Below are 26,048 nucleotides of genomic sequence, written 5' to 3'. Positions count from 1 at the left end.
GACATCTTAACACAACTTCTTTCAAACATCGCTCATGAAATGTATTTCACCTATCGTCCTACGGGAATCAGAGGGACGTAACTACAAAAATGCTGTTTTCAGTTTCGTGAAAAAAAAAAATCCTCTGAAGAGTATTTGGAGTAAATCGACATTTTCCACTTCTAATGCTTATCTGTAAGGCGGAGTCACATTTAAGAGTCATATTCCTAAGAATACATTATTTCCTCTCCTATTAATTTGATAAATTAGAGTTAAGTCGCTCTGGTTCTCACACACGCTTTCAGCTCCTATTTTCCAAAATTTGGCACGTTAGGTATTACGCCAGGTGTGTCATTTGGGTACGATACTACATTTTTATTATATGCCTGTGGAGATTCGAACAGTGTTCTCGGCTTGCGAGCCAGGTTATATCGGCGTTAGCGTCCAACGTTTGGAGCGCGTATATTCCTCTAAGCAGGATGCTCCAATTTAAGCTGGCTCGCAAGCCGAGAACTCTTCGTCAGGAAAGCTACACTTTTTTACCCATGAAAGTTATTGTCCGTGGCCTGCAAGCAAGGTTCTTGCAACAAACTGCCTCGAGAGAATTATGCGTAGGCTATGTGTGACTTTTCTGTTTCTCAGACCACGTGTGACTACCTACAAATTATGTGAAACAATAACATAAACAACTTCCCATCTGAGTATGAGAAACCACTTGCATTCTAGCCGGGTTCGATTCCTGGTGGAGGCACAGTGATTCGAATTCCACTTTAAACTGTAGGCCCACTCCCAATTAGCCTATCTGTGCATACAAGTAAACTTAAAACAAGACAAACTTTCATTCTAACCTCAGTCACTTATGGGAGCTGCTTAGAAGTAGTAGTGTTGACTGCCATGACTAAAATTTCTGGATCCAAGTTCACTTCGTCTCAACGATTTTATTTGTTGTTTTAAGTCCCCTTTATGCACAGTAAGGCTAATCGGGACTGGACCTACAATTTAAAGTGGGATCCGAACCACTTGTGCCTCCACCGGGTATCGAAGCCGGGACCCCTCTCTCGACGATTTGACCGAGTCTGCACTCCCTGCGCTGCACTCCGCTGTCTATGCAATGTAGTTTTAAAAGTTGTTAACTGAGGTATCCTAGTCACCAATTCCACCGCTGCCACCGGTTAGTCAAGGTGTGACTCATCATCAGCCAGGCTCGGACGAAACGCAACTCATTAAACCGTCGCGGACGAACTGTAGCATTTTTCTAGGAATTTCGCTTTCGGACGAAACGCTACTGAACCGTACAGCAGTCCCAGTGCCTGCTCCAAGTTGCACAGCTGCTTTCGGAGCTCTTGGTTTGGAAAGGGAGTGGGGATGAGGAAAAGGTCTTGATTTTTCATACTGAATCTCGTTCATTTCGTTCTCCTATTTCTCTTGGTTGAATTTTCTGAGATACGGAATCTACCTCATTTTCCTTTTCATTACGTATTATTGCGTCACCCACAGTACTCTTACATGTACTTAACATTTTCAATTTCCCTGTACCTGCACCCTTTGGTTAGGTAAAAATAAATAACTGCAGTTCGTCAAATGTTGTATTTTTGTTTTTGTTACCCATTTTTCTCGTACTTCAGTCAGGGGCAATGGAGCTACTGGTAACAGACGTAGTTAGGAAATAGCATGAATTGTTTCTTCCCCGCACTGTAGTTGACCGATAAAAGAACTATGTAAAGTCTCGTTTCTATTACCACAAATTTTACCGCGCAACATGACACGCGGCATGCGACGCTGCATGTGCCAAGCATTTGTTGAAATGGAAACTGTCTGCAACATGCCGCGGCGCAAGTGCCGGGGACAAAATTGCCCCAAACGATTAAGACGCACAACGTGCGCGGCGACAATGGAAACAGCCTACAGCAAGTTCCTGGGCACGGGCATACGAACTAGAGTAGAAACAGACGACGCGACTACAATCTGTGGTCCAACAAGATTTAATAACAATGCAAAATCACTTGCAGTCATTCTTACAAAGTTTTCGTACCCACTTTGAAGACGTAAGTCTCTCATCAACGAGTTATATGCTCCTTCCGAATTTCTTTTCGCTTGAAAACTTCTAATCCACCATCTAGGTTGTTTTCGCCTCTTTTTTTTTATAGAAATTCATGATACGCGCCTGCCATAACCACAAAACGCGCCATAGCTTTATTGTTCATCTTTACCCAAGTTAAATCACCACCAAATTATTACAATACAAGAGAAGAAACACTGACTACTCTAAAGCACTGCACAACGCTACACTGCGATCCTGCACTCCAGTGTTGTTGCGGACGTATTTTGAAGAAGTAGTTTTGAATTGGAAGCAGTACGAGTACACTAAATGACGCGCAACATGCGCCGGCACATGTTGCACCTCATGGATCTGGAACTTGTCAGAATGGAAACGTAGCTTAACAGAAACAGAAGGCTTTCACGATTTGTCTGAATATTAAAGTGATCTCTTCTTTCACACCCAAACATAAATAACTATTTTCAGATTTGAAACCGTAACAGGGGTGTAAGGGGTGACCTTCCACGTAGTACACCCAATCGTCAACTTCATTCCACGTAGTACACCCTGGACTGCTCTTTGCAGACTAACGAGGCTCTGGCGACTGACCCTATAGCCAGTATAATTCTGTGTGTTCTGTTTTTTGTCATGTGTGCTGAGTGCCCCTTTAGAGCCTCAGCTTTTAACCTAAGTCAGAATATTTTAATATTTCAGTTATTCGATATTACAGTTACGTTATTTGTTATGGTAAGGGGCTGGTCCCCGTATAACGTGGCGGTTGCAAAATAGCCTAAGTGCTGACGCACCCAAAATTAAAAAAGAAAAATGTAACAGGGAATATAGCTTTAATAAATGTCTATAAATATTTCACTATCGTTTATATTTATGTACATGTTGTTAATTTTGAAATATTGTGAAGAAATGCAGCAAAATGCTACATATTCGATTACTAATGTGAGCCACTGTACATGTTATGTTTTTATTTCATGAACAATGCGACACCACAGGTCCCGAGTTCAGATCCCAGCCTGTATATTGTTTTCATTATTTTCTTCGTGATGTCCTTTCATCAATTTTGTCATTGCATCACCCATCCTCGTCTTCGCGATTAGCCAAAAGTGGCAGAAAACCAAAGTTAAATATAACAAATGAAAATCAAACATTACTTTGCAAGACAAGAATGGATAGGTTCTTTTGAAGCTGCTGTTATTAAAAGCAAATTGTATGTAGCTTCCCTAGACAGAAGTTTCAAACACAGAAACTGATTGATTGGATAAGGGCTGTGGATTCCTACTCGAGCAGAAAATATATATGTTTCAATTTATTACGTACAACAATAGCAGACTGATTTCCCGCTAAATCAAAGAAAACTTGCATTCACGGTTACAAATTGACGTGTTGAATGACCTTAACTACAAACTTCGCTCACTCCAATTCTGATTAATCGAACAGCACATCACAACGTGGGTCATTAAATATTTCCAACTTACTCTCGAGTTCCTCAACTAAAAATAAATTGACTGCGAGACAAAAACTCCTCTGCGATAACTATATACCACGTTATATGCAGAGTATATGTAAGTTGAAATTCCATCATAATAATTTGAATTCTTCAAGTAGTAGCTACAAATATAATTTTTCATGCATATTTTCTTAGCATTGAAGTTTCTCACTTCACAAGGATAACATATATATAGTATTTCACAAGAGTTTTTAGTTCGAGCTAGTCGTAGGCCTAATATGAATATAAACGTCACTTCATTACTTAGTTTAAAAAAGTGCCAGGCAATCAAAATTCGAGGGTATGCCTGAAATTATTTGTAGTATCTCATGTATCAAGGGGGCTTTTTAAGTAGTAATAGTAGAAACGTAATTATACTGCATGTTGCAACTGAAACCCTAGCCTCGAAGACCGAAGTCGTTGGGTGATCCACTCATACACTCGGTACCAAACATTTCAAGTTCGAGTAGACACCTGGGCATGGCTGTTTTTTTTTTGTAAGCATCCCTTCATAGATTTAATATGATCATCATTCATCTTCATCGTCGCGATTATCTACAAGTGGCAGAAAAGCGATATAAAACAAGAATAATAGTATAACAAACAAAAGAGGATAAAAGGATGAACTGAGTTAATGATAGGAAGTTTTATAAAATTACTGTTTCTTGAAGAATCCTGTCCTTTGTTACGATTTTATTTCTCAGTCACACGTTGCTCAATGTTCAAGTCGACTGTCGTCCTTACGTACTTGAAAATTACTTTCATGTCTGCCTATGCTCTTCTTTCAAACGTGGTAGGTGGGCGCTCTGTCTGTTTCTACACCAAAAAGTTTAATGAACCTGTCCAAGAAGACAAGAATTACTGAAAGTAATTTTCAAAATTGTAAGCGGATGAGGGCCCTTGTAAATGATAAAATATACTGTCCTTTTATTCGCTTAGTTTTGAGAATCACTTCCCATATAATTCTTGCCTTCTTGAGAGTCCAATGGCCCTGTCTAGCCACAAACCAGTTGCACAAACGCGGTTTCGTTTGTTTCGTACAACAATTCCATCTAACGTTTCGTTTCTACGTAGTTTCTACTTGCTAAAAGTGCCTTTCATATCGCCCCAGGGCGTTCTCTACTCGGCTGCTTCGTGACCGAAGGTCACGTGTACAAAGTTTGAGGATTCACATTTTCCGATTTTGCGTGGTGCTGCTGCTACGAGCGAACACAAGGGAAAAAACCTTGGACGAAAAGTCCCAGCGCAGCTTCCCTTCTACTCTTCAGCTCGGCCCATAAGGAAGAACGGTCAACTCTCCCCCTCCAGGCGGTAGTACAGTGCACAGGAGTCGCGGGTCTGCACAGGTTTCTTTCCTTGTGATTCAGTTCGCCTTATCAAGGTCGTGCAGCAAGCAATTATTTTTCGTCTTCCGATAGGAAAAAGCTTGCCTCTCGCTTACGTGGATGAACGCGTAGCACAGATGATTCTTTGGTTGGTCCTTTATGTTTCGTCCTTCAGCAACTTAATCTAAGCACGAATCATTCTCATCGCCAAACATACTGTATTTTTTTAATTGATGTAACACATGTAAACTGAAAGAGAGAGAGAGAGAGAGAGAGAGAGAGAGAGAGAGAGAGAGAGAGAGAAAGAGAAAGAGAGAGAGAGAGAGAAAGATAAACGTTTTCTTACAACAAACGTTTGTTTTCCTATCGTATAAAGTGAACGCACATGTTAAAATTCATCTTTCATAGATAATCAAATTAGAACAAATCCACGTAAAGTGATTTAGTATGCAGAAAATAAATATATTTGTGATAAATACATAGTTAATCAGTAAATTCCAATAACCAGGACTTCTGTCACGCCAAATCTTGTTTACGGATGTTTTCAAACGTTTTGTTTTACAATTTCATTTTTTCACTGACATCCAAAACGAAAATACGTATTATAATTTAATGACTTTCAAAATGTCAAAATACTGTAATGTTACTATGCTGCCGATCACAATTATGAGGCTTCTTCGAACCAGGGTTTCGGAGCGGAGCGGATCAACGCTCCAGCTGTTGCCCACGCTCAGGAGCGAGGAGCGAGATTCTAAGAAATGGTTCGCTCCGCTCCGGAGCGGAGCGATGTCTTAGCCCGCTCCGCTCCGGAGCGGAGCAGCGAGAATCGAAAAATTTCTCGCTCCGCTCCGGAGCGAGGAGCGAAATTTTAGAAAATGGTTCGCTCCGCTCTGGAGCGGAGCGCTACCTTGACACGCTCCGCTCCGGATCGGAGCAGAGGAAGTTGGAGCGAGGAGCGAAATTTTATAGAATGGTTCACTCCGCTCCGGAGCGGAGCGATACCGTGTGACGCTCCGCTCCGGAGCGAGATTATAAGAACTTGCCCACTCCGCTCCGGAGCGCTCCGAGGTTGGATAATACGAGTGTATACAGAAAACTAACGATCAAGGGTTCCGAGTACATTAGTAATTTTGTTTGTGGAATTTGTACGGCATTTGAACATCGCCTGTTATTGTTGTTATAAAACTGATTATTACTAAAGCTAACGCCACGGAAACAGTCCAGTCAAGATCACGTCACTCACCTACAGTGTTGCCAATAAGCAAGGAATAATCCTTACACAAGACACCAGGGAAGGCACAATCAACCGCATACGTACAACGCGCAATGTGTCAACTGTGAAGCGTAGAAGAAGTGTGGAAAACCTGGAGAACCAGGGGTGTGTAGAAGGCAAGGGGAAGCTTTGATCTTCACTGGACTGTTTTCGTGAAGAGAGCGATATTATTATTATTATTACTATTATTATTATTATTATTACTATTATTATTATTACTATTTTCATTATCACTTTTACTACTCTACTACTACTTCTGGGGACAATATATTTCAATAGCAGGTGTGCCACCTGTGTTTTATAAGTTGAGAGAATGGAACTCTCATTTCCTGCCACCAGGGATCGCGACTAAAACTCATTTCCGTTCGACTTCTGGTTCGGGCTAAGCACTTCGGCATATCGGTCCGACGTTACAGTCCACACCGTGGGAGAAGTGAGTTATTCCGGAATATTGGTTCGAGTAACATTGGTCAAACTACTGCAGAGAATCCATTTGACCTTTCGAACGCCAGGAGCACGCAGAGGAAAGACGAAACAACGTGTACAGAGGAAGATGACAGGCAGACAGGTGTTCATGCAAAACAAAACACTCGCTGGTGCATGATTGCCATATCTAACTTTCTTTGCGCTGGTTATGATGATACTTTGAATGTAGCGAAAGATAAAAGTTTAAAGTAATTGGGAATTCAGGTTGCTAATTTTCACTGTATGTTTGTTCCGGCATAACTCTCGAACGCCTGGAACGATTTCAACCAAACTTGGAACACGTATCACTTGCAATCTCGAAAGAAATACTGTGTAAGACATCTCTGGCACCCCTAGGGGTGAGGGTGGGAAGGGTTGACATGTAAAACGACCGATATTAGTGTGGAATCCATAGTTTTCGGGGTCGTTAAGATGAATAGTGATACTCCCAATGCCGTTCAACTCCAAAACACCCCTGGCAACCCTAGGGGTGGGGTGAGAAGGGGGCGACATGTAAAAATAATAAAAAAACGACCGATATTAGTGTGGAATCAATAGTTTTCGGGGTCGCTAAGATTAATAATGACACTCTCAATGCCGTTCAATTCCAAGACACTCCTGGCACCCCTGGGGTGGGAAGGGGGTGACATGTAAAACGAGCCCGACCCTGTGGCCGAGTGGTTAGCACATCGCGCTATGACGCCAGGGGTTCCGGGTTCGAATACCGGCTGGGCATGGATGTTTGTGAGTGTCCATTCATCAAGTTCATCATATCATCACTCATTCTCATCTTCGCAAATTAGCCAAAAGTGGCACAAGAAGCGAAGTAAAATAAAGCAAATCAATCAATTAATTAGTTAGTTCTACTATAGACCTTCAATGATTACCAAGGTTTCAGATGCATGGAACTAACGATTAAAGATTTTATTTGTCGTTGTTGTACATTGCTTGCAATAATTGTAGACAGCTTATAATTCCACTAACCGAGACTGTTTCGGAAGGATCCCTCCATCCGTGTTAAAAAAATATTTTAAATGCCCATAAATCAAAGTTCACAGGCACACATACTATGAACATACTTTTAGAAGAGAACACATATTTTAAAACGTATCTTTAAGAAAGTAACAATACGCGTAAGCCAGAGTCGGTGTAGCACACTTTTAATACGATTGGCAACGCTGCATCTCCCTCGAAAAGGCAACGATCTGTCTGCCAAGTACGTACAACAGCAGAAGTCATGACGCAATGCACCTGCCAAGGAGCGAGCAACTCACTACGCGCCAGTTTCCTCCACCTTTCCTCTTGAAAGGGGAACAACAAGGCCAATCCGCTAGCCGGTAGCACTGACGTCAGTCACCTACACAAGAAGCGCAGAACACGAAAACAAACAGGGCTGTCGTGTGGGGGAGGTAGCATAAGCAAACGTACAATCCCGCAACACTGATTGCTTGAACGGGTTCATATCCAAATTAAGATAAGGATGAGATATGATGAAATTGAAGAAGGGTCAATCACAGAGAACTCCAATTCCCAGACTGGAGTCGTGAAGCGTTGAGATAACCATTGATGTGGGGGTAGGACCCGACACATTCCCAATCTCGCTCGGCCATTTGGAGGTGATGTGATCAGCACCACGCTCCGGCCACCTTTACCCCCCCCCCCCGAGGGTTTCCCCTAGTTATCCATTTATTTGAGTCTGGGTTAGCCCAGGAGCCGCTATATGCTGGGACAAGGCCGGAATAATTTCGAAGTTAGATCATCCACCGCGGGATTCAAACCCTGGTCTCCAGCGTTGCAGTCAGACGCCCTACCGACTAGACCAGCAGTTGCGGTTACACCATTCATATATAAAAATAACTATCTCACCGGATATGAGCTTGCACTTCAAATGCTCCGATTGCGGATCAGAGCACTATTGTATCTCGCCCCGCTCCGGATCGGATCGTGCATGTAAAAATAAGTAACCACTCCGCTCCGGAGCGGAGTGCTGTCGTCCCACGCTCCGCTCCGGAGCGAGGAGCGGAGTAGAACTGACGCTTCGAAATCGCTCCGGAGCGCTCCTTTAGTACGCTCCGCACTCCGCTTCGAAACCCTGCTTCGAACACGCCTTCGATAACGGTATTTGCTATTCGTAACGGATATGTGTATCACTTTTTCGAAACAGACTTTTGTGGAGGAAAAGAACTGTAACGTTACAAAAGTAACGAGCACAATTATACGAGAGACCTATGTTATTCTATCCGGAACACGGCATCGGACACGGTATTGCACATCGGAACGTCTGTATGATACCAGCTATCAATAACGTTGTTGCTTTGAAGCAAGGAGTGTAACGTTTTTACAGTCGTGGCCTCAATTAAGTTACTGGTTAATTGTAACGTTACTACCACTTTCCATACACACTAAAGTTACTAGTCAATACGTGACAAACTTGTTTCTTACCCTGTAACGTTACTGGTTGCCGGCAATGGATGTAACGTTAAAGCGTCACCTAACGACCTACTGCTTTGCAGATCAGTTATGGTTCGGTACCGTTATGCACACCTGTAACGTAATGTTCATATACCTGAGGTAACGTTTCTGTTCACGAAAAAAGTTATTCTGTTTCTGGTTGTAACGTAACGGAAACCGTAATTGAAAATACCGTTCCATTTCGTTACGTTACGACTCCCTGGTTCCGTCCGTGTGTTCTTTGTATTTTAAATAATGTCACTCTCAAAACGTAGCACCAGTATAACAGGCACCAAGGGTGCAAAATCTAATCATTAACCTCCAGGAGAATGATTCGGAAATGAGTGCAATCAGTGACACGGAGACCCATGGGCGTCCGGGAGTGGGGTCAAGGGGGGCCGTGGCCCCCCTGGAAAATGAAAGTCAACCAAAAATTATATATTTTTCACATATAATTTCATTACAGCCACAATAATATGTATTAATTATTGCATGAATATGATATTCAAATTTAAGTAATGGTTTTGAGGGAACAACACTATTATGAAGGAAAATGTGCCTTGTTTGCCCCCCCTGGAAAAAAGCACCTTCCTTGCCCCTCCCTGGAAAAACTCCTGCGGACGTCCATGCAGAGACCGAGGAAGACGAAGAGAGCGGTGATGAATAAATAAATACCTTCAAGCTTCTTTCAGGTATGGGTTTCTCGTATATGCTACAGTGATATGATATTATAATCTTGTGTAGAAATATTCACTATATTATTTCACTGTACTCATATATACCGTGCATGAATTATCAAAAATAATGGACACATCGCGAATTTTCTGTCCTTCCCTTGCTCTAGCAGTTAGTTTGGCAACAGCGCAGTAGCACTGACTGGGTATTGGCCGAACTCATGTTCCTTCTAAAAGCGTGCGCCGTATAGTTCCCGTGAACGGGTAGCTATCTGGATGTTTTTATTTGATTCTGGATAAGGATATATTCTGGACTAGAATTAGACCTAACCTGGACATTATCCTGATATGTCACATACTTTGGACACGAAAAGAACAACCCGAACCTTAGTGAATGCCCCACTATCATGAATGCAAAGCAATTGCTGTTGTACACTGTAAAACGTTTGTTATTTGAGGTTAGAACTGAATTACTATTTTTCGTTCGGAATAGAACGAATCATGTATAAATATATAATACTGTTTTTCTATTAAATCGAAAAATATGCAATACAAATCCTCTGTATGAATTATGAAATTACAGATGTTAATGTTATGAAGGTATTAGATTTTGTATTAGAGCATTTTAATTTGAAGTAGATGCATATAGATACACATGAAATTTATCGTACATAAGACTAACATACCTATTTTAAATATTTTATTTCATCTGGGCATTTATTGAATTACATAGCCACATGTCGGGTACACCTGGTACTGCCCTCTGACACGACCAATGTTGCCAGCACACCTCGTAATTTCGTAAAACACACATTTTTATGAATATCTCGTATTAACTCCATAAGTGTCCGGCTTGCACAAAATGCGTAAAAAAATATTGTTCTTTCATCAATTCGATAAATACCCATGGAGACTATCGATACATATCGAAAATTATCGCAAGCTACTCCATATCTGTCTTTTATTCATGTTTTTTTACTTCGTACTTACTTCTCATGGAAGTTTTCATCTCATACTTGTTTATGTAGAGAAAATATTTATTGTATAATGTTTAAAAAACATCCACATAGATAAAGTTAATACCCTGTTCAACGTTCACGTCTCTATTGCTTTTTGTACAAAGGTTATGAACGCTCAAAATCTCGATTCCGTAACGTTTTGGACACCATATGTAAGAATCATACTTGAGTAAAATTGGAAGAGAAAACCTAATTTAAGTTATTGAAATACCATGCCATCTTGTGAACTCCTTGTAAGTTTGGATAAAGTCGTTCAGCTGATTACAACAGTTGGTACGATATTCCAAGAACTCGAAAAGTAATCTTATTGAAGGATTATTTGGAGGAGAGACGAAAAAAAGAAAGTTGTTTGTCTCTTTCAATATTCAAGAAGTTCTTCTTCCTCTTCTACCAATCGCGTAACGCGATGATTGTTGAACAAATCTAGAGGACGGGTCGAGCCCTTAAATAACTTCTAACTCCTCTCCGCCCTCGCCTTAATTCCGTAATTGTTGTCAAACTTCTTCTCCCATATATCAAGATTTTCATTTCGCCTCTTGAATAGATTCAAGAGGAAGGGAATAAACGAGAAAAATGAGAGATGAGGTCCTTCCATTTTATTTTCCTTTTCAGAGGAAAGCATGGGGGTTATGAAGGGGGGGGGAGAGAAGTAGGGCTTGGCAACGCTGGCTCGCTTCCCGCCCACGCAAAGATCGATGGGGATCGTTCCGGGGTTCCCTAGGGAGCTACGGGAGGGGTGGACGGGAACCCTTCCTAATTTATCTCTCCTTGTGATGTTCCCGGTAAGGTATGATCTACGTAGATGGGACGCTGCGGAATTTTGGACTGGGGGCAGTAGGTGTCTCCCTCAACGGCGAAATTTGCAAGCTTGCGGTGCGGAGAGGAGACAGCTCAAGCCGCTTACAAAAGAGGTCTTGCTCTCTATTTTACCTGACACTTGCGTAAATGATCATGCCTCGGAATTTGTTGGAGCAAACTTTTAACTTGATATTATCTTGCTTCTCTACTTTAGACATATTTTTTAGTAATGAGCTTATTTTTTCTTTCTTGTAGTTTGATTCAATCTACTCCAATTGCTGTCTCTGTTTTATACAGGGTGTCCAATAAATATATACACGCTTTTACAGCACATAACTCATTACATTTTCATTCTTTGGGATATAACTAGTTCAATGTGTAAAAAAGGAATATAATTTTCTCCTAAAGTGATATTGAAAAGTGCGAGAACATAAGTCAAGAGCCAAAACAGTTGAATAGCGACTTCCAAAGATATACCTTGATATTACTCGCCATTACTCGATTTGGAGATGAGTTTGAAGCAGATAGGACTGCCTAAGATGGGAAGATATAGTAATCCCTGAAGTATTTCAGAAGACCAAAGACATAGACAATATCCACAAGATATATTAAGTTACTGGAAACTTACTCGAATAAAAAAAAATTATTAGAAAGGCTGCTCCTGATTTTTCAACGAATTTTGAAACACGTCGCATGAATAAATCATGTATATTTGAAAAAAAGATAGCACATGCAGAGGAGTTGTATATTCAAAAGTATTGAGCACTTTTGCATGATATTTGGACACATGACGTTTGTAGGAAACATTGACAAATATCATTAAATTGAAAGCTATCACTGAAAGAGAATGGACCAAAATAGCAGCAAAATATTTATGATACTAGGTCGTTCAAGTCAATCGGGGACTTTTTTTTTAAAAAAAATAGAAGAACAAATTTCAAAGTGTGGTAACTGGATTTATTTTTCCACATAACCTCCTGCTACAGTTATACACTTATCCCAGCGTTTAACTAACGCCTGGAATGCTTCCGCATAGAAGGATTTATCATTACGGCGGAACCATTGTAGGACAGCATTCTTCACTTCATCATCAGTGTTGAAATGTTTTCCTCCAAGGAATTCCTTCAGGGGTCCAAACAGGTGAACATCACTTGGCGCTAAGTCAGGACTATAGGGGGTGTGTGGTAATATCTCCCAGCCGATTTCCTGGAATGTTTGGAATGTGTGTTGAGCGGTATGCGGTCGTGCATTGTCTTGCAAAAAGAGAACACCCTTTGTGATGAAACCCGGACGTTTCTTCCGTAAACTCTTATGCACATCACGCAGAACACGGCAGTAACACTCACTGTTGATAGTGACACCATGGGGTAAAAAATCAACGTGAATAATCCCCTGTTTATCCCAAAAGACACTTGCCATCACTTTACCAGCAGACGCAACTGTTCGAAATTTCTTGGGAGGTGGTGATTCCGTATGCTTCCACTGCATCGATGCTCTTTTGGATTCTGGAGTGAAATGGTGAACCCATGTTTCATCACATGTCATGATGCGATTCAGAAAATCGTGGCCTTCCATGTCATAGCGGTCCTTGAGTTCTCTGCAGACTTCAACTCTTCTGTGTCGGTCAAAAGCGGACAGCTGCTTTGGGACCCACCGTGCACTCACTTTTCGGAACAACAAATGATCATGAATTATTGTGTTCACTGTTCCTAACGACAGATTACACACCCTTGCAATTTCACGACAGGTTATGCGACGATTGTCCAGGATCAGCTGCTCCACGCGCTGAATGTTTCCAGGAATGATTGCCGTGGGCTGTGATCCACCACGACCGGGATCGTCAGTAATAGAGATACGGCCATCTTTGAAGCGCTTACACCATTCAAATGTCTTACTGCGACAGAGTGTCTCATCACCGTACTGAGCCTGAAGTCTTCTGTAAATTTCTGCAGGTTTTCTGTCCTCGTTCACTAAAAACTTCATCACAACACGCTGTTCCATGTAGACATTCACACTGTTGTCCGCCATCTTGAATAACGATCTATGCAGAAACGCGGGAAATGAGCGCCGCCTACCAGTAACAGCACACAGTTGCCAGTTCCTACTGCATACAAAACCTCCAGCCTAGGCGTCTATTTAAACCTGGAAAAAAAAAAGTCCCCAATTGACTTGAACGGCCCACGTATTTGTAATTCGATTGCTCCGTATTATAAATAGTGCCTGAGTAAGAACACGAGCTAGAACTAAATCATTTACATTTGTCTTCTTTAAATTAGATCATGAAACGTAAATGCATCTTTATGAACACTCTCTTTATAATTATTCAAAGTGGCTGCAGGATAAATTTGCAAATTTATCTTTAAATCTGATTTTCATACTATATTTAATAATTTCATCAGTAAAAGATTTTACTCTAGCTCTAAATTTTAATAAGATTTTGGACAAAAATTTAAAATAATTACTAAACAATTCTTAAGTAATTGATTATGTCCTAATGCATTAATACTATTTAAGTATTCTCTTATTTTTATACATTTTAAGGAAATGAATAGAAAATTGTTTGATGCTGCTATCTCTTGGCAAATAAATTATTTAGTTGTTCATAACCTAGTTGTACGTGGTTTTGAATTTCCGTTTGGAGGACTAGCAATATGGTATTTTGTTTTTGTCTATTAACAAATAGAAGATGAGAAGGATATCAACTGGTTTTCATATTGATAAACCGCTTTGCTTTCCGAAAACTGAATATCAAAGTGTCAGCATTCGCAACCTGTATGTTACTTATTACTTATTGTGTGTGTTTCGTGACGTTTTTTCCTTTGATGTTTTCGGGTTTATTTAGTTTTCATACCTGCATTGTCCAACCTGAAGCACATGCCGTTCGTTGCATTTCATTAAATGTAATTTGCTGTTTTATAAATTCGTCACAGACGAAGAGTGTGGTTTGGTTCGTTTTGTCATGTGAGACTATCCATGTAGAGATCCTAAAGGGGAACGGCTACTATGTATAGTATCTAATGTTATATTTTATCATTGTTCACATATGACGATTGTTTCAAGTAAGTTCGATCGACTGTGGAATGGTTACAACCGTCACCAACGTTCTTCACCTTGGCCAATGCCATCACATAAGGAGGTTATGCGGGCTGTGTTTACATGCAACGTCATTGTTGGTAGGTAATGGATACCAGCAAAGTTGCAAATTAATATAGTTTGATTGATTTTTATAGTTTCAACACATCAGGACATTTTTACCCTTCACGGAATACGGGGATAAGCCCCTTACAGTGGCGGCGATTAGAGGGGTCGAGGGGTCGAGGGGGGCAGTTGCCCACCCCACATTATTGCTACTTTTGCCCGCGCACTATGCTAAACCTTATGTATAAAGAGAAGGTAAACTGTCCTTGCCCCCCACCCCCACCAGTTTTCGCATCTTGCCGCCCTAGATTTGGAACCCAATCGCCGACACTGGCCCCTTAACTAAAACAAAATTGAGGACAGACAAGAAAATAAAATATCTCTGTTAAAACAAACTTAGTCTAAAACTAATTAATTCATTCCTTGGTTGTTCCGCCCACTCTCGAAAATTTCAAAGTCCAAATCTGCACGATTTGACAACAAGGTGGGGCAGTATAGCAAACCTTACGTACGAAAAAGTAAAATCACCAGAACGTCGATGCCTTAGTGATGTTTCAACAGATATGTAATTGGTTTATTTATTTACGTATTTTTTTGTGGAATAGTTACAGATAAAATTAAACAACTTTCCGTTGATATATTTCGCGACACATTACTTGCTCATGCTTCATTCGTTAAAATTGCTATTACGGCAGATAACATTGAGGATCGGTCTTGTGAAACGCTGTGAAAACGTGTTTCCAAAAAACGAAAAATACATTAATTTTTAACTTGATAAACATTACGCGCTGAATGTTTGCATAATATGAATTCTGAAAAAATCTACGTTACACACACAAAGCTTAAATTGACATAAATGAAGACAATAATAAATTGGTATTCGGGGATATAAACAACACAGGTTCTTCGCAAATAGTTACATGTCCTATTGTTCGCGCCCGTCATCCAACAAGAAAACACCTTTCTTGTTTCGGCCGCTTGTTGTAGCATTTCCAGGAAGGTACTGGTGCTGTAGGTAGACTAATACACATAAATGAAACACTCAATTACATCAAACTGATGTATTCGTTGCAAAATCTACATTACTTGCAGCCAACCTGCAATACATCTCTGGTACAGCGTCGCTTCTCACTCACAGACTCTTTACTCTCTCACTTTCAGTAGGCACTAGTGTCCAGAGAATAATATGGCGGCCATCTTGGCTCCAAAAGCAGAAGGTACGGAACATACCGCCCACCTTGAAATGATTAAATTTCAACACTTTACTAAATACACAATATAGAACACATTTTTGCTGAACAAATGTAAATTGAATACAATTTTCCCAAAATTTGCTACTGAAAATGACAACACAAAACTAAAAAGAAATTGAACAAACTAATGATTGCCTTTTATGCATAAATTTGAAAGTTTAAGTTATTTCTCATTGGTGTTCAACTTCACTCATTGGTAAAAGGGACAGCTTCACTGCTGGCCTCTTGTAGGTTCCTTCACTGGTTCTCACTGTTGCTGCTCTAACCAATCCATCTTCACCTGGATGAACGTTGATTACTCTACCAAGTTTCCACTGTTGAGGTGCAAATTGATCATCTCTCACCACAACCAAGTCATCGACCTGTAGATTCCGTTGCTCCCTTCTCCACTTAGGACGTTGTTGTAACTGAGAAAGATAATCCCTACACCATCTGCGCCAGAAATGCTGTGTCAGCCTTTGCACGAGCTGCCACTTCGACAGTCTGTTCATTTTTATTGTAGCAAAGTCCCTATCTGGAGTAGCTATCAATGCATCTCCTATTAAGAAATGGCCTGGAGTAAGTGCCTGCATGTCATTGGGATCACTGGATAGAGCAGTCAACGGTCTGGAATTCAAACATGCTTCTATTTGTGTTAATACCGTATACAATTCCTCAAAGGTAAGTAGGGCATTCCCCACAACTCTTTTGAGGTGGTATTTAACTGATTTGACACCACTCTCCCACAAACCTCCTGCATGAGGATTACGAGGAACATTAAAATGCCACTGGATGCCTAAGCTGCTTAGAGCACTTGAAATAGTTTCATTGTGCTTTGGTTGTTTTGCCAATCTCATGAATTGCTTTAACTCTCTATTAGCACCAACAAACGTTGTTCCACAATCACTGTAAATATTACTGGGTTTTCCGCGACGAGATACAAATCTCCGAAGTGCAGCCAAAAACGTCTCTGTAGTACCACTACTCACTATTTCTAAATGAACTGCTTTCGTTGCGAAACAAACAAATAAGGCAATATAACCCTTATACTGCTTACGAGAGCGTCCAACCATTTCCTTCAACAGAATGGGCCCTGCATAATCCACACCACAGTTTATAAATGGACGAGAAGGATTGATCCTAGATTCTGGTAAGCTACCCATTAATTGTTCCCCAGCTTGTGTGCAAAAGCGATGACAAGTTACACATTTCTTCACAATGTTACGCACTGTATCTCGGCCTCTCAGTATCCAGAATGTTCGTTGCAATGAGGACAACACTAACTGAGGACCAGCATGAAGATTAAGTAAATGTTCATTTTTAATTAATAAGTGAGTCAATTTGTGCTTTGCAGGTAGCAACATTGGATGTTTATGGTCCACTGTTATTCTTGCTTTGTGTAGCCTCCCTCCAACACGAATGACACCTGCCTCATCAACAAAAGGAGCCAAACACAATAACCTGCTTTTTGTTGGGAGAGGAATTTTAGCTTGTAAACAATGTAATTCTGCTGAGAATTCACTTTTCTGAGCTTGTTTTACAAGAGAAGTCGTTGCTGTCACAAGCTCTTTAGTTGTCAATGCTCCTTGCCTTCTCTGATTCACTGACTGACGAGCATTGAACACAAATCGTTGGATCCATGCCATTATTCTCTGCATTTTAATAAAGCTTGAATATCTGCTGATCAGATCTTCTTCTACTGTAATGTACATAACTGTAATGGCAAACTTCTTCTCTTCTTTTGTAACTTCTTCCAAAATTTTGTTGCTTGTCTCATGATGATCAAACGTTGCCAATGAAGTTGCTTGTAAGAACTCTGGTCCCGCCCACCATAACTCACACTGAGCTAAGGCTGATGCACTGATACCTCTTGTAGCAAGATCTGCAGGATTTGATTTTCCCATGATGTGAGACCATTGTTCACGACGAAGACTCTCCTGCACTTCTGCCACTCGATTTGCTACAAATGTTTTCCACCTGCTTGGTGTTGAGGATAACCAAGCAAGCACAATGGTAGAATCAGTCCACACACATGCATCTTCCAATTTGTAGGATAGTGCATTGGAGATTACTACGAGCAATCGTGTCAATAAAACTGCCGCTGATAGTTCTAGCCTTGGTAGAGACATTTGCTTGATTGGAGCCACCTTAGTCTTTGCTCCTACCAACCTCACTTCAACATGACCATCGACATAAACTGAGCGAAGGTACACTACCGCACAGTATGCTTGTTGTGATGCATCACAGAAACCCACTAATTGACAAGCAATAGCATTTGCAGATACAATAGCACGTTTGATTTGTAATTGTTGCAGTACAGGAAGTTCACTACAAAAATGTAGCCACAGTTCGCATGTTTCCACGGATAATGCCTCATCCCAGCCCAACTTTTCTTTCCACAATTCTTGAATAAGTATTTTTGCTTGTATGACTGTTGGGGCTAAGAAACCAAGAGGATCAAACAATTTTGCAATGTCAGATAACAATAGTCTTTTCGTCAATGTGTGACGTTTTGGTGGTAAAGTCACAAGAAAAGTGAAGTGGTCAGCACCAGGATGCCACCTTAGACCTAACGTTTTCACAAGTTCACTGCAATGGATATCTAAAGGCACACTAGTTTCTCTCAACTCTACAGGTCCTGCTGTCAACACTTGTGGTTCACTAGAGGACCATTTACGTAACTCAAATCCACCCTTTGCTAGTAACTGTATCAATTGTGACTGCAATTCGATAGCTTCTTCCACATTGCTGGCACCAGATACCAAATCGTCAACATAAAAATCATTTAATAACACTGGGGCTGCTAATGGAAATTCACTCATTTCATCAATAGCTAACTGCTGAAGACACTTTGTTGCAAGATAAGGTGCACTGGAAGTCCCATACGTCACCGTGAGTAGCATATAGTCCCTTATCAATTCTTGAGGATTGTCGCGCCACACTATTCGCTGAAAGTCTGTATCTGATGGATGGATCAATATTTGTCTATACATTTTGGAAATGTCTGCACACAAAGGAATTTGATGCTTCCTGAACCTGAGTAACAATGGAAAGATATCACCTTGCAATTTTGGTCCAACTTGAAGCTTATCGTTGAGACTAATCCCTGTTGAAGTCACTGAACTGGCATCAAAAACTACACGAAGAGGTGTACTGGTGGAATTTGGATTGATTACAGCATGATGCGGTAAATAGAAACTATCACATGGCTTCTTTTTCACTTCACTTGCAGGAACAGGCTCCATATGTCCCAAGTCTAAATATTCATGCATGAATTCTGAGTACTTCTGATGAAAAACAGGAGACCTTGCAAACTTCCGTTCCATTTGCTGTAATCTCGCCACAGCTGTTTCACGAGAGTATCCTAAGGGAGGACTGTCTTCCTTGAATGGAAGGCTCACACTGAACTTATTGTTTTCTCGAACATGAGTCACCGAAAAGTGCTCTTCACATTGTATCTCCTCTACTGTCAGATGCATTTGCCTTGGGACCTCCTCTACCTCCCAGAACTGGCGAAGTGCACTATCAAGACTGCAAGATGCATGAAATGATGCTACTGCCCTTACCTTGGGAAAGTCCACACTGCCACAAAGAATCCAACCAAGAACAGTACGTAGTGCAGTAGGTGTTCCCTTTGGCCCAACACTTTTGCCACTTTGCATAAGAAAAGGAAACAAATCTGCTCCAAGTAAAATGTCCACCGGTTCCATCACATAAAACCTTGGATCTGCCAACTTCAGTCCTTGAATATGTGTCCACTTCCTGAAGTCTGGTAAAGGTTCCCTGGGAATGTTTCCTGTTATTTTAGGAAGTACGATTGCCCTTGTAGTGAATGTTTTCCTTCTGCTACTGGGTTGGAATTGTAGATCCACTACTGCACTGCCTACACCTACACCCGTTGCTGTAATCCCATTCACAGTGATGTCTGCCTTATGCTGATGTAAACCTAACCTTTGCACACAGCGTGAGGTGACAAAGGAAGTCTCTGAGGCACAGTCTAGGAGTGCACGCACTGGTTGATAAACACCATCTCTTCCCTGCACATACACAACTGCAGTGGATAGCAACACTGGCTTTAGTCCCTTGTCTCCTTCTCCAGCAACATGAGAAGAAACTTCTTGGGGGGAAGTCGTTGTTTCACTAGAGTCACTCTGCTTATAATAGTGTAACAACGTATGATGCCTTTTATTGCAAACGCGGCACGCCCCTGAGTCACATACCGATGCCCTATGATGACCTTGAATGCAATTATAACACAAACCCTTTTCTCTAACAAATCTCATTCTGTCCATTACCGAAAGGCTTTTGAAGTCTTTGCACTTGTATAGCGCATGATGCAGTTTACATTTTTCACAGGTATCATCCGACACTGCATGATACACACCCTTGAACTGGGAGCTATTGTGAGTCGACTGCTTCAGTCTCTGAGCACTGAGATTTGTAGCTGATAATGCACGAGAACGCTGATCAAGAAAGTCACTCAACTCCTGAAATGTAGGCAACTCGGTTGTCTTTAATGAAAGTTCCCATTGTTGTCTAGTATCATTGTCCATTTTTTCTGTCACATGAAAAACTAGGATAGGATCCCAATGTTCTATGGGCATGTCCATCACTTTCAACACGCGAACACACTCGGTAGTTGTGTCTAGCAGGCTACGTAAGGCTGCTGCGGATTCACGTTGTACTTTGGGTTGGGCGACTAAACGCTTGATTGTGTCCATAACAATTTCCCGTTTGTTTTGATAACGAGAATTTAGAATGTTCCACGCCTCTGAATAGTTATCATCAGTCACCGACATGGACTGGATAAGCAATGCAGGTTGCCCCTTTAACGAAGCTTTCAAATACTGTAGCTTTTGCGCACAGGATAACTGTTTGTTTTTGTCCACCGACGCGATAAACAAATCACGGAAAGAAAGCCACTCTTGTAATTGTCCCGTGAACACAGGCAGCGTGAGCTTCGGGAGACGCACTTCACTTGTTCGTGCTTCTGTCGATGACGTCACCGTAGCTTGAGTCTGTTGCTGCTGCAACGAACAAAGCCTGCACATGGTTGCATCCAAACGGTCTTGAATACAACCGATTTCACTGTCATAACTCTCAAAAGTTGCATCATCACACGCACTAGCCAGGTCTAATAATAACTGTTTACAATCGTCCGTTAATTGTTTGGCTTTGTTTACCGATAACGCGATTGTCACATTGTCCAATAAACCCGCGTTCACTTTATTCTCAAGGCGAGTAACTTCTCGCTTGAGCACAGTCTTTGCTGCCGATATGGCTTCCATGTTTATTGAGTCGCGCACAGATTGTTGTTGTCCAAACTACAATGCACGCACGAAACACTTCCTGGCACTACAAAAGGTGCACTGAAACTGGTTACACGTAGCAAACAGTATGTCAATGTATTTATTCACAGTTCACGAATGCACGCTAGCACAAAAGTTCAACACAACCCAACGAATGCTGATCGCTGGCAACATCCGGCACAAGGAGGACCATGTTCGCGCCCGTCATCCAACAAGAAAACACCTTTCTTGTTTCGGCCGCTTGTTGTAGCATTTCCAGGAAGGTACTGGTGCTGTAGGTAGACTAATACACATAAATGAAACACTCAATTACATCAAACTGATGTATTCGTTGCAAAATCTACATTACTTGCAGCCAACCTGCAATACATCTCTGGTACAGCGTCGCTTCTCACTCACAGACTCTTTACTCTCTCACTTTCAGTAGGCACTAGTGTCCAGAGAATAATATGGCGGCCATCTTGGCTCCAAAAGCAGAAGGTACGGAACACCTATCATTTCGACAATGAAACTGCAAGAAGTGCGAGTTCTTCACAGTTTGTTACACTGTCTATCATCACCCAGTCTTCCCGACTCAGTTTTTGGCTTGTAGGAGGTTTTTGAAGCAGCTGCTTATATTCCCAAAACAATCGTATACGAGAAGGATATAAAAATATTGATATCCGCAAACTATAATACAGCGTGTAACAAAAGTCCGGGAACACCTTAAAAAAAATATTGTAGCCAAACGAGTAGCATTACAAAGTACATCATTTCAAAGAGTAAAGTTGTAAGTTTTTCTCATTGCAGGTGTTACGTGTAGTTCCATATATCGTCGTTAGATGGTGTCGTAATCAAGATGGCGCTTTCTGGAGCTGAGAAGGCTTTCTGCGTGCTAGAATTTGACAAAACAAAGAGTGCAACGATGTCCAACGAAAATTTAGGATGAAGTACGGAAAAGCAGCACCAACCAGGAAGGCAATCTACAATTGGCATGTAAAGTTTGTTGAAACTGGGTGTTTGTGTGTCAAGAAGAGAAGTGGTCGGCCAGGTGTGAGTGAAAATGACATTGAGCCAGTGAGAGAAGCTTTCACAAGGAGTCCGACAAAATCTATACGGAGAGCTTCACGCGAGTTGGAAATGTCAACAATGACTGTGTGGCGGGTTTTGCGTAAAAAATTAAACGTGAAACCGTACAGACTACAGTTAGTGCAAAAGTTATATCCTAAAGACAAAGACCAGTTCCAGAAAGCGCCACCTTGATTATGACACCACCTAGCGACGATATATGGAACTACACGTAACACCTGCAATGAGAAAAAACTTACAACTTTACTCTTTGAAATGATGTACTTTGTTACTTTGTAATGTTACTCGTTTGGCTACAAAAAATTTTTTAAAGTGTTCCCGGACTTTTGTTACACGCTGTATATGGAAGAAGAAAGTATCTGAACAGGTCTCTCGAAACGTAAAGTTACAAGTGGCGTGCCACACAGTATGTAGCGAACCCAGAAGAGCGAGAGAGCTACAGTAGTAGATCCTACAGTAGATCCTCCCCATCCCCGGAGGATCGTCACTGACAATGTGAAATATACTATCATATGCCGACAATCGACATACCACTTCCGTTTCTGTACTTGACTTAGTGAGAAGTATTGTGGTTGGCAACAGCCTAATAACGGATTTCTTCCGCATCATGTAGTCCGTTCTATGAAATTACGCTAATGGAAGAAAAACGTGAAAATTACATTGGATTATACATTTTAAAATATATTTTCATTAAAGGTTTCTGTTTATAATAATAATACGTGATTATTGTATAAATTACAATCGATCACGTGAACAGCAAGAAAAAAGCGCCAGTTTCGAACATGGCGACTTCCATGCGTGCAGGAAGGTCTCCCGTATTTTCAGTGTAGTCTTTCGAAAATACAGCCGTTTGAAAAGTGGCAAGAAGCAGGTTGTTCTTAACGTTTATGTGACGTTCTGTCGGTGCTATCCTGAGCAAGCAGTGAAGTTGGTGTCCAAGTGTAATTGCGTGTCTGCGTCTTTGTGTTTTCGGTGTGGTGAAAGAAAGGAAAACGACCGGTCAAGTTGTGAATCCCGCGAGAAAAACACGTTGTTGCTCGTATAAACAAGTGCACCGATTTTGAGATAAGCGCAATACAACGCGAGGTGCTTTCGTATTCTTTCAATCAAAGAGCCGTCCTGTCCACTGTGGAGAAGATGTTGATAGTGATAATTGATGACGATCTCCACAATTTTAGCAGTCGACGTTAAATCGCCTCTTGTGCCACGTTGAGTTCTTTTTTGGCAAGAAAATTTGACAGACCGTACTCTGACAGGATGATGTCTAGCGCCGAAAATGCCTCAAGTTCAAAAAGGAAGTACTGAATCAAGGTAAGAAAATACATTACTTGCATGAGACGTGCGTAAATAATGTGTTTATTGTCGTCTTCTTGTTTTCTAGTGTACGAGAAACCGAGAGAAAGATAAACCATCTCTTTTTATTCCCCGGCTTATCTTTGTTTAGCTTCTGCTAAAACTGGCAGTATATTTGTTGCACAAAGGAGAAAACAATACTCCACATGTCAACAATGTTGGAATAATTTAGTGGAAATAAAACCAAAAGGCTTGAATTTACTGAAACGAATCTATCTCTCTCGCTTGTATAACTTTGGCGCTGTCATACTGAGAGAGGAGGGGGGAAGGGGGATCTGTTAACCCAGTGTCAGATAAATTGAACTTTTGGCGTAGAAAAATATGTTCATTCTTGAAAAAGAACACGTATTTAATCACTTGTAGAAAATTTATTATACTTCAATGTGTAGATTATCAGTTAAAATAAGAATACGTTTGTCCATGTTACGTAAAATTAAAGGTTGCGAGTGAGCAGCATATGATGGCCGCACCAGTCACGAACAGCTGGCGCGGAGTGATACGTTACTCGAAGTGAGACGGTTGTTTACAGAAGGTCGGAAGGTTCGTGATTCTTACTTTAGAAGGAGTTGACCAATGTGAAATGTAGATGTAACTCTCCTCCTACATGTAATGTGAAAACAATACTTGTTTGTAACAAAGAAAACGAAGGTAGTACGACTCAGTGAAAACATTTAATGGAGAATTGCACATGATGAGAACTTTTCATTCGATATTTGTGAAGGTATCCTTGCATTGAACTCGAGTGGGAAAAGGGGTAAAATTAGTATGTCCTAATTGCCACAAATATAAATAGTTATTTCATTAATATTTGTCAATGTCTTTGAAGCAGTACACAATTATCGTTACAGTATCATAATTCACGATCTTATACATGAAAATATCCCTTTGAACGTGTCGATTTATTTTTTATTTTTATTTTTTTGAATTCCAGATGCAGAACAATGTGACCACTTTACTCTGCTATTACAAATAATGTCACCATGCTCTTGTTTAATAAAATGAGAATTTAAAAAAAGAGAATACCTCGTAAGGAGAATCAAACCTGGGACCACTAGCAGTCCAATCGAGACTGCGTCAACAACAAGGAAAACAAGAATTTTGTCTGTTGCAGTATCACAGAAAGAGAACATCGTCCTGCAATGTTCAATCCTCTAGATATTTTCCATTAATAATGTCTAATCACAATAATAAGTTAGAAGAAATAACTCGCATTTTCACAACTACCAATATTCTCGTTTTTTTTATCACTTCGAAAATTATTTCTCGGATAAAGATGCTATACTACAAGAAAGTAATTCAAAAGTAAAATAACAGTTCAACTACATGTATACCCAACGACATTTACAATATTGGAGGGACAGAATACTTAAAAATTGTTGTTACAACGGAAGTAAACGGCATGGTCTAGTGGTTAGAGTTCTCAATTGGACTGCTAGTGGTCCCAGGTTCGATTGTCCTTACGAGTTGTTCTCTTTTTTTAATTCTCTTTTTATTAAACAAGAGCATGTGACATTATTTGTAATAGCAGAGTAAAGTGGTCAATTCAAGACATAAAATTTTACCCATTTTCCCACTCGAGTTCAATGCGAAGATACCTCCACAAATATCGACTGAAAATTTTTTATCATGTGCAATTCTTCATTAAATATTTTCGCCGATTCGTACTACCTTCGTTTTCTTTGTTACAAACAAGTATTCTTTGCACACTACATGTAGGAGGAGAGTTGCATCTACATTTCACATTGGGTAGTTCCTTCTACCTGTTTTCAGGAGCGAAAGTTTGTAGAGTAGTGGTTACCGTTAAGGATTTACAAGCTGGTGGTGGTAGGTTCAAACCCCTCCAGTGGCAGAAAATTTTCGTAAGTTTTAGACATATCCCACTGTATTCATTGTCCACCCCGTGTGAAACGGAATGATTCGGTTTGGAATTAACGATGGGGGGAGGGGAAATATTAAATTACAAAATCTGCATTTCAACGAACCGAGAAGAATTGGATAATTCTTATAAATATTAAAATTATATTCATGCTTTTAGTGATATAATCGCAGGTAAATTCAAAGATCTTACGTGGAAGTTTTTGTCTTGATCTGTACTCAGCCAAAAGGCATTTTGCACCGATCTAATACATTCGCCAATACATTTCAAAATGTTATTGAATGTTTCATGTCGATAATTTGATCAATGCACCAATTCTTGACACTGAGACGATATTTTCTGCAACTACCTCTTCTCTCCTCTCGTCTCCAGTCTCTTCTGTTCTTGTCTTCTCGTTCTCCTTCTTCTTTCCTCTGCTTCTCCTCTGCTTTTATCTCATATCGCCTTCCGTACTTTTCTCTCGTCTTGTTTCCATAACACTCTTCTCCACTCCTCTTATCTCCTCTCCTGTCTTCGATTTCCGACTGAGTAATTTCTGATGATTCAAGA

General features: G+C 40.7%; 1 protein-coding gene across 1 annotated transcript in view; it reads right to left on the bottom strand.

The window, feature by feature from the left end:
• Positions 1–26,048, bottom strand: part of LOC146000049 (synaptotagmin-15-like) — a 319,549-nt gene that overhangs the window by 224,816 nt on the left and 68,685 nt on the right. The window lies entirely within an intron of this gene.

The sequence above is a fragment of the Lepisma saccharinum genome, chromosome 16 (assembly GCF_977018435.1).
Source record: "Lepisma saccharinum chromosome 16, izLepSacc3.1, whole genome shotgun sequence".
In the NCBI taxonomy this organism is placed as follows: Eukaryota; Metazoa; Arthropoda; class Insecta; order Zygentoma; family Lepismatidae; genus Lepisma; species Lepisma saccharinum.
This window is presented reverse-complemented; position numbering and strand designations above follow the sequence as displayed.